Source organism: Capsicum annuum, chromosome 11, assembly GCF_002878395.1.
Source record: "Capsicum annuum cultivar UCD-10X-F1 chromosome 11, UCD10Xv1.1, whole genome shotgun sequence".
Taxonomy (NCBI): Eukaryota; Viridiplantae; Streptophyta; class Magnoliopsida; order Solanales; family Solanaceae; genus Capsicum; species Capsicum annuum.
The window spans coordinates 62317291-62328048 of record NC_061121.1 but is presented as its reverse complement, the minus strand read 5'-3'; positions in this window follow the sequence as shown (position 1 = coordinate 62328048).

The window sequence follows — 10758 nt, the reverse complement described above, 5'->3', positions numbered from 1 at the left end:
ATTCCTTACCTTGTATACATAATACTCTACAATTTCAGTCTAATTATTCAGACTATGTATAGTTCAGTCTTGTAGACCCAGTATTCAGCTATCAGTCATTCAGTTAATCATATAAGTTAGTATACTTATGCATTCGTGCACAGCGCCCATGCGAATATTTTCAGTACTCCTAAGTGAAGTGTCATACTAAGGTGGAGATTATAGTTGAGAAAGTATTCAAGGTATATGTCTAGGCTTGAAAATTTGTAGTTGCAGTGCATAAGTCTTAGTCATTCTATCTTAGATGATGATTTGTAGACCTAGCCTTATATTACAGAATTCTAGCCATGTTGTGATATCTTATTCAGATAATGCGAAGCTTTCTTTGCTCCCTAAAGTTGTTGGAAACTCAACAAAAAGAGTGTTAGAGAAAAGCTCTAGTCGAGAGTAAGTTTTCAGTATAAGTTAGTCCGTAAATCCAGTAATTCAGTTTTGCAGTTAGACGGATAAATTCCTGTGGTGTGGTATTCCATATTTCCATCTAGTCACACTATCTAAAGTTTCATAAATGTAACTATTATAAGATAGACCAACCAGGTAGTTGCGTGTTCAGCTCAGTTTATGTAATATGTCTCAGTTTCAGGCCCCAGATATTCAGTTACGATTCAGTTCGTAGGTGTCTTATTCATCGCCCCAGTTTTCATCAATTTCTCAGCCAAGTCAGTATTCTTTGGGGGACATAATGTCCCAAGGGGGAGATGCACAATAGCCCTGAGTTTTCATGTCTTAAACCTCCCAGTTCTCTTTATGTAACGAATCTAGTTTGGAGAAGTGGGTACTCATAAGTTGACCCTCAAGTTCCAATATCAGCCGTAAGTCACATATTCTAGGGGCTCAGTTCAATTCATGATATTCAGTTTATGTATCACATTCTAGTCTCAGTCATGTTGTTGTGTTTTTGTTCATGCGTACTCTGAAAATGATCATGGGTTCATTAGTATTTTTTAGTTTAAGTAATAGTTTTTCCTTGAACTTACCCAGTTCCATGTTTAGATTACCGGTAAAAACTTGGTATCAGTTATCATCGCATATTCAGTCATGCATTCATAAGTCAGTTCAGTCATGTATTCATGCATCAGCTATGCATGTTCAGTTTGAGAAACTCAGCTTATCAGTAATCCCAATCATGTATTCATGTATCATCTATGAATGTTTAGTTTGAGAAACTCAGTATATAAGTAATTTCAGTCATTAATGATGCTTCAGTTGTGCATGTCCAGTAAGCAATTCCAATATTTCATTTCTCCTTTCTTAGTCAGTTTCATTCGAGGATGAATGTTCCTAAAGGGGAGATAAAGTAAGACCCCACAAAATTATTCACTTAATTCAGTCCTTTATGATTGTTAAGGGGGTCCAGACTTATAAAATTTTATCCAAGTATCAAGACATAGAATCATTTTAGCCTTCTAAATTTGGAGGATTTTATTTTTGACCTTCTTGGCCTTAGTTAGTCGATATTAAATTGATTCATAATCAGGGTCACTTATAGGTCATCTTAGGCGAGTTTCTAATTTTTTGTACTAGCTTAAGGGCCAGTTTGGATGCCGAAAATAGTAAAGGGTCATGATAGTCCCACATCGCAAGGGCCAGTTAACCCTAGTATGGTTTGCACCGCGATGTCTACTTATCCTGAGTAGGGGTCGGGTCACATTAGCCACTTGACCCAAGTAGGGGTCGCGATGTGAGGGAAGCCATATTTAGCAGTATTATCTTAATGCAGGTTATGGGGGTAAGTTGATCATTTTCCCATCCTTATTTAGCCTTTACATAAAATTAATCAACCTATAGGGTAAAATCTCATTCTTTTCTCATAAATTCTCTCAAGAGCAAGCTCTGGCCTCATCAAGTTCATGAATTCAATTCTCAAGAACTCACTTTAATGTTCTCAAAAGTAGTAATCAAGGTATGTGAGGTGTTCATCCAAGGGTCCCTTCCACCCTTAGAGGCCAAGAAACTATTTTTAAACTTTAAGTTTATGTTTCATGAATTCCATGTTGGGTTTAATTATATTCATGTTTATAATGATTAGTTCGGATTCTAATCCATGTTTTATTATGCGTTTCATATGAGGTTAATTGATATGTATGTAATATCATGAGGATCCATGTAAAACTCTTGAAATTATCAATGGGGATTAGAATTATGATATCCACTTGTTGTTTAGTGTTATGTGAATATGTAAGCTCACCAAGTGCTTGATGAATTACTCATATGAACTAATAAGAGAAAGATATTATGTCATGTTAGCTTATTTGCAAATTTTACCATTCAAGTGTTTGATAAAATGTTTGCATGAATGAGCTATGAACAAGTGTACATGATTATACTTTTCAAGCTTATGCTATGATTTACCTTTCGTGCTATCGAGTTTTGGTGGTATTCAATACCCAAAAACTTAGCTGTTTACTTAGAGCTTCAGTCAGTTATAGAACTCAGGAAAATCTTAGTAGTATTTTGTCAATACACGGAACTAAGTGAACTCAGTTCAGGTCAGTCAAAGAGTACAATCAGTAATGGTTCAGTCAAGCTCAGTATAGTCTAGGAATCAGTTCATTATCTATTCAGTTGGGAGTAGGATTCAGCCCCGAGTGAACCCAAGAATGGGGGCTCACCTACCAGTGGAGGGTGTGGTCCTTACAAGCAATCCTTTCATTCCAGAACTACGTAGCCAGCGTAGGTTGAGATACCTACCTACAATACTAGGGTTAATATATCTAATTTGACTTTTCCTACCAGGGAGGGTTGATAGATGAGCTTCCTGTCAGAGAGGGCAAACTCACAGCTTGTCCTTACCCGTGGTACAGTATTGAAACCCTTCTAACTAGGGTTATAGGTTGGATCCAAAATTAGTTAGAGAAGGAGCATACCAGTTAGATGATTACTTCCCATGTTCTTAGTCTCAGATTCAATCTCAGTATAGAACTCAGTTCAGTTCGAAACTCAGTATAGTTCCACAGATTTAGGACTGCCAGATACAGCTATTTAGTTATCAGTAATTCAGTATTAGTATTCTCAGATTTAAGTTAATCAGTATTCTGATTTAGTATCTAGTGTTATCATGATTTTAGTTACTGTATATGTTTTTATGCATGTACTCTTATTCAGTCATATTCATGATATTTAGTTAGTATTATTCATGCATATGAACCAATACATTTTAGCCTACCTCACTAAGCATACTATTACATTCAAAGTATTGACGCATGCCTTTATTTTGTGCCATGATATCTTGTATCATAGGTTCAGACGTGCAGACTCCCGAGAACCCTTAGAATTTCAGACTTTCAGCAGTCAAAGTTAGCGGTGAGTCCTCATATTTTGAGGACATGATTGTTTTCTTTCTGTATTTCAGATTATTAGTACACTTTCAATAGTTGGAGTTAGTTGGGGGATTTTCCCATCAACTCCACAATTTAGATAAATTAGAGCTTTTCAGACTAGAAGTATGTTCAGACAGATATTTTAGTCTTGGTATCACTATACCGTATTTATTTTTATCATAGTATTGAACCTTATGTCAAGTTTTCCGCCTAATTTTCGTATATTGCAGTATTATCATTCAGTTAATGTAGTAGGTACTAGTCATGGGTTAGCTTGTGGTTCTTCGAGATTTTGAGCATCGTGCAGTATCTGGGGTACAGACTCAGGGAGTTACAAAATTTCCAACACTTGCTATGATACTTTATTGCTAGGACTGCTGGAGAAACACCAATAACATGGGATGAGCTTACTAAGTTTTTTATGGATAAATTTCTTCCTGACAGTCAGAAGAAAAACTATGCAGATTATTTTAAGAAATCAGTCCTGACTCCAGATATGGATGTGTCGACTTATAATACCAAATTCTATAAGTTGGCTAGATATGTTCTGTACTTGGTGTCCTTAGATGCAACTCGAGTCTAGCGATTTGTAAACGAGCTGGTTGCTCATCTTTATAATGTAGTTACTTTACTAATAAAAGTCTTGACCTATTATGAGATAGTGAATTTTGCTAGAAAATTAAGGGCAAGGGTCGTATAGAGAGGGCAAATTATGATGTTCTTAAGAAGTCTAAGATTTAGGGATTTTTTAGTTGTTACTTTAGTGTAAATTCCTGAGTTGGAAATCAGGGAAAGCAACAGGTCTATCAAACAGAGACAGGGACAGATTCAATTTCACAGTTTGAATACAAGCCACCTTCTAGATAGGGTACTCAGGAGTCTTCAATATTTTATGGATATCATAGTTCTAGCCATATGTATTCCACTACTCCATCCTTCCAGACTCACGATAAATTGCATATGGGCCAGTGTTGTGTTTTGACTGGAGAGTGTTTTTTATATGGTTAGTTAGGTCATCACCATCAGGGATTGTTCTCAGCCTCCAAGAAATATTAGTTATGGTTGTAGTAATTTAGCTGGACCAATTTAGGATACTCATACTTCTTGAGGTACTAGAAATAAAATTCAAGGTAATAGAGATCGGAGTGCTGGAAATTAGGCAAAAAGAATTGCTGGTAGAGGTCAATCGAGGGTCTTTGCACTTACTAGATAAGTGGTTCAGGCCTTAAATGTTATGTTTACAGGTATTCTTTTTGTCTTCTTATTTGATGCATATGCTTTGATTAATACAGGTTCTACTCACTCTTATGTGTCATCATACTTTGTCGTGAGGTTTGATAGACAGCCAGAGATATTAAATTGTCCATTTCTTATTTATACTCCTATGGAAGATTCTTTATTAGTTGAGTATATGTATTATAGTTGGTAAATTATAGTACAAGGTAGGGATACTATTGCTGACTTGATTGTACTTGGTATGATTGATTTTGATGTACTGATGGGCATAGATTGGTTATCTCCCTGCTATGCTACTGTAGATAGTCATGTAAAGATATTTTGATCTGAGATACCCAACAAACTTAGGATTGTATTAAAAGTGGATCAAGTCCCAAAGATTGGTAAAGTTATATCTTTTATGAAGGCTCAACTACACTTAGAAGAAAGGTTGCATGGGTCTCTTAGGTATGGTAAGTGATGTTAGAGAGGGAACAGTTAGTTTGGATGAGCTACCTATTGTGAAGGAATTTTTTGATGTTTTTTCCTGAGGAGTTTCCACGATTACCTACAGTAAAAGAGATAGACTGTCATATTGATTTGACACCTGACACTATGACAATATCTATACCCCCATATCGTATGGCACCAGCAGCATTAAAAGAGCTCAAACAGCATTTGCAGGACTGGCAGATAATAGTTTCATCAGATTGAGTATTCCACTATGGAGTGCACCAATTTTATTTGTAAGTAATAAATATGGATCTTTAAGAGCATGTATTGACTACAGGAAACTAAAAAAGTAAAAATATGTAATAAGTATCCCTTGCCTTGGATGGAGGACCTATTTAATCAGTTACAAGGGGATGTCCATTTTTTTGAATATTGATCTTCGATATGGTTATCATAAACTTAGAATCAAGGAGAAAGATATATACAAGACAACATTCAGAACTCTATATGGATATTATGAGTTTTTTGTGATACCTTTCGGGTTAACTAATGATCTAACTGCATTCATGGACTTGATGAATGGGGTATTCATTCCATTTTTGGATAAATTTATGATAGTGTTTACTGATGATGTTACGATATTTTATCGGAGCAAGGAAGATCATGAGAATCATCTGATGACTCTATTAAAGACATTGTGGGAATATAATCTCTATGCTAAGTTCTCAAAGTACAATTTTTTTCTAGATTTAGTTTCAATTTTGGGGCATGTTGTCTCCAAATATGGAATAACGATTTATTCTTAAAAGATAGAGGTAGTGTAAAAATGGCCTAGACCTACTTCACCTATAGAGATTCGTTGTTTTATGGGTTTGAAAAATTACTATAGGCATTTCATGTAGGATTTCTCAAAAATAGCAACTGCATTGACCAAGTTGACATAGAAAAATGTAAATATCTAATGGGCGAAAAAATATGAGCAGAGCTTTCAGAAACTCAAAACATGTTTGACCACTGCACTAGTACTAGCCTTACTATTAAGTTTCGGAGAATTCAAGGTATTCTTAGATTCTTTGATGGTTTGATTAGGATATGCTCTTATTCTAAATGATCACGTTATAACCTATGCATAGAGACAGTTGAAAAAGTACTAGATGAAATATCCTACGCATGATTCAGAGATGGCCACTGTGGTATTTGCTCTTAAGATTTGGAGGCATTACTGATATGGTGAAATTCACAATATTTATACCGATCATAAGAGTTTAAAATACATATTTCATTAGTGAGATCGAAATATTTAGAAACATCGGTGGATGAAACTACTTAAGGATTATGATTGTGCTATTTTGTAACATCCTAGAAAAGATAATTTTGTGGCTGATGCTTTAAGTGGGAAATCTATGAATAGTTTGGAACATATAGATCTTGGAAAGATAAAATTGGCGAAAAATATATAGAAACTTAAATGCAAAGGTTTCATTTATAGGGTTGGAAAGACAGGGGTATTGTTGTCTTATGCTCAAGCTAAATCTTCTTTGTTAGAGCGCATAAAGGCTACTCCATATGAGGATGTACAGCTGTGCAAATACAAAGATAAGGTCCTATTTGTTCAAAATAAGATGATGAAAGTTAAATATGATGGTATTCACTGACTGGGAAATTGATTATGTGTACCAGATTCAGATAGGTTAAGGCAAACCATTCTTAAGGAAGCTCACAACTCTAGATATACCATACATCCTAGTTTTACTAAGATGTATCATGATTTGAAGTAATTATATTGGTGGGAAGGTATGAAGAAAGATATTGCTAACTTTGTCTCTAGTTTTTGACTTATCAATGAGTTAAAGTAGAGCATCAATAGCCAGCAGGATTACTACAAGAGATTAGGATTCCATATTGAAAATGGGAAAGAGTTACTATGGATTTTGTAATTAGGGTACCAAAAACCATAAGAGGTCATGAATATGTATGGGTAAGTGTAGACCGACTTACAAAATTAGCGCACTTCATTCCAGTAAAGACTATATATAGTAGAGTGAAATATGCTTAGTTAATTATGGATAAAATTTTCTGACTTCATGGAGTTCCACTGCCCATCATTTCTGACAAAGGATCACAGTTTGCTTTACGCTTTTGGAGTTCTTTCCAAGAATCATTGGGTACCCGACTAGATCTTAGTACTGTATTTCATCCGCAGACGGATAGACAGTTTGAGAGTACTATACAAATTTTAGAGGATATGTTTAGATCTTGCATTCTTGTCTTTTGAGTTAGTTAGGATGCCTTCTTACCCTTAGCTGAATTCACTTAAAATAATAGCTTTAGCTAAGCATTCAAATGGCTCCATATGAACCCATGTATGGTAGGTCATGTCATTCTTCTAGCGGGTGGTTTCAAGTTAGAGAGGCTAAGGTTTAGGACTAGACTTGATACAGGAAGCTATAGAAAAGGTCCAATTGATTCGACAGAGTCTGCTCACAGCTCAAAGCAGATAAAGTCTTATATAGACAAGAGGAGATGAGATCTAGTGTTCTCAATTGGGGACAAGGTGTTCCGACGAGTCTCCCCTATGAATGGTGTGATATGATTAAGGAACAGAGGTAACTTGAGACCGATATATATAGGACATTACGAGATACTTAATCACATAAGAGGGGCGGAATATCATTTGGCAATCCCTTATAAGTTGTTTCTTCATCCATATAGTGTTCTATATCTCTATGCTAAGAATGTGTATATAAGATTCTTCTAGAATGATTGAAACACCGATCTTGCAGTTAGATGAGAACATAACCTATTAGGAGGAACCAGTGACTATCATTGATCAATAAGTAAGGAAGGTACGGTCGAAGGAGGGTGTGTCCACGAAAGTCTTATGGAAGAACCATACCATTGAAGAGGTTACACGAGAGTTGGAAAATGATATGCAAGTCTATTACGCTCATTTGTTTCAAGCTTTACGTAAGCACTTGTTTTAAATTTGGGGACCAAATTTCTTATGATGGGGATAATGTAATACCCTATATCATTAAATGATGCATTCTCAAATCCAACACATAAACTGCTAAGGAGGGTAGACTAAGAGAAGGCAACAAAAACATACTCAGATAATGGTTGCTCAAGACATATTGTCATGAACCAAATCCATTAAGAGTGGCACTTATACTAACCCTCTGGTGAGAGAATCAACTAACCCCCAACATTAAAAAAACACTTAGATAAACTAAATGACTAATTATCATGACCCGAACTAGGGCCTAGCTATGACTTGTATATAAAGTCTGCAGAGAATCGTAGACCACCCCCTTTACTTAACCAAACAAAACACAATGCCTAAAAGAATGGAGGAATTTAGAATATATAAAAAGATGAGCTAAGTTTCAAATACTTAACAAGATAAGAGACTCGAAAAATAATTTAAGAGTCTCAGCAACATCCCAATCCACAGTAATACACAAATCTTTTAACAGAACCAAATCAATCCAAGCCGGGACATGCCCCTGATGATAGACAAAAGAACCAATAGAATAGTGTAAGACATAATGAAACCAAGACATAAAATGAGGTCTTCCGAAGTATGGAAGCTCACCACTTTAATATGACTCATAATGTATCCAACGATCACCTAGTCACTGTGTAGGAAAAGTAGAAGTATTTATGATTCCTTCATTGTATTAAAATACAATGTTTGGAGATGGATAGTGCATTAGGCACTAGCAGGTAACTCAGGTTAAGGGATAAAATAATGATATGATCAATAGTTTAAAATTAGTCAAATCCAATGCACTTAATGTGATGCATATATATATATATTTCACGATGGGATAGGGAGTAAGGATTAACATGAATTTAAAAATTAACCTGGTTTGTGCAGCTTAACCATCATAATAGTACCCATGGGCGATATGGGTCCCAACATTCATCCCCGTATAGCCACATGAATGGGAGAATAATCATAACATATATGCACAGGGGACTCGAACTTCCTCGTCATATATCAATGGTGACATAAAAACCCTATCATGTAATAAGGGGGACTAGAGCCACCCGATCATTTAGACCCTTAGTCAACAAACACAATTTCTAGTATTGGTTCCTCGATACCTCTACCTTCTGGGATTCATGACACAACCCTCTTTAAGCCCAGTTAAAATATTTGCACATATTCCCATCCATTAAGAAATAAGTCATTCGTTTAGGCATATCATAGGTATAGTCATACTCTTTCGCTTGCAAGCATATTATTTACCCAAACTAAACTACTTAGCCAATAGGAACTCTAACCCCTCAAACCATAGGACTCTAACCTATTTACCCATTTGGTACTCTAACCCAATACCCAACTAGACTCTGTCCCATTTAGCCAAATGAAACTCTAACCCATTAGCCAATAGGAATTTAAAATATTTAACCAATTGGGACTCAGACCCATTTAGTCAATTAGGACTCAAACCCATTTAGACAATTTGGGACTTAAACCCAATTATATTTTAATAGGTCTCTTATGCCATACAATAGTTCAAGAAATGTTCAATATGCATAATTTTATGTTCAAATCTAATTTCTCAAGATTAGGTTGAGGTTATTACTAATTCAATCATCAACACTCACAAAATTAGGGGTATTTACAATCCCCTAGTTTATTATCCATTCCCATGAAACCCACAAGCTCAAAACCATCGATTAAGTATGAAAGTTACATATAAACCATGGGAACATCATTTAAGAAAACAATCATTCAAAACCCTCAACCCATGTTCCAAAACCAACATCAAAACCATATGAATGACAATTTAAAACATATTATTTAACAAAATAATACTTGGGGAGAGTAACATGGCTGAGATATTAAGATTTACGAAGAGAAAGCAACCCTTGGAAGCTCTAGATGTAAATTTCTTAAAATCCTAGCTTGTTTTTACCTTAGGGAATTGAGAGAGATTGAGAGAGTGTTTTATTTTTGAAAGACTAAAAATAACCCTTTTTTGGTATTTTATGGACTAGGGGTCTAAGTGGGGGAAAGAGGGAATTGACAATAATACCCCTACTTAAATATGCTGAAAGTTGCTGCCTAGTCATTATAGGTCACCCTATGACTCATAATAACTGGCTACAAGTCATTTCTTTGACTCATAGTTAAGACAGTGTCTCAAGGCATCCAAACTGTTGACCCTACAAGTTCACGATATATCTCGTCAAGTTACCATATGATTAGTAGGGTCCTAATCATTGTTAAAGAAAGATCAAGGAGTCCTTAAACTAGTTGCCTCATGCCTAGTACCCTACGACTTATACACAAACCTTACAACTCATAATGTCCTAGTTATGATGACTTGGGAGCCTACACTGGTTACTTATGGAAATAAACTATGACTTATTACATCTAGTCATCACCAATGTAAAAGCTAGGTTAGTATTTACTGAACACACTATGATGGGGCTCTATGACTTGTATAGACACCCTACAACTCTATAGTGAGTCAAAGTCTAGGCAGTAAGATTAAAAGTTGAGTAGTTTTCAAAGACCAAAAATCTAGGGAGTTACACTAATCAAATCAATTTACCCAAAAACCATATCCAATACCAAATAAAACATAAGCACAGTAAAAGTTGAGGAAACATTGCATTTATAGAACCCTTAGAACCCAAAATTCATTTGTATTGAAACTCAGTGCCAAAAAGGGTATTCAACATAGAAACTATGAATGTGTATAAGTCCAAAACA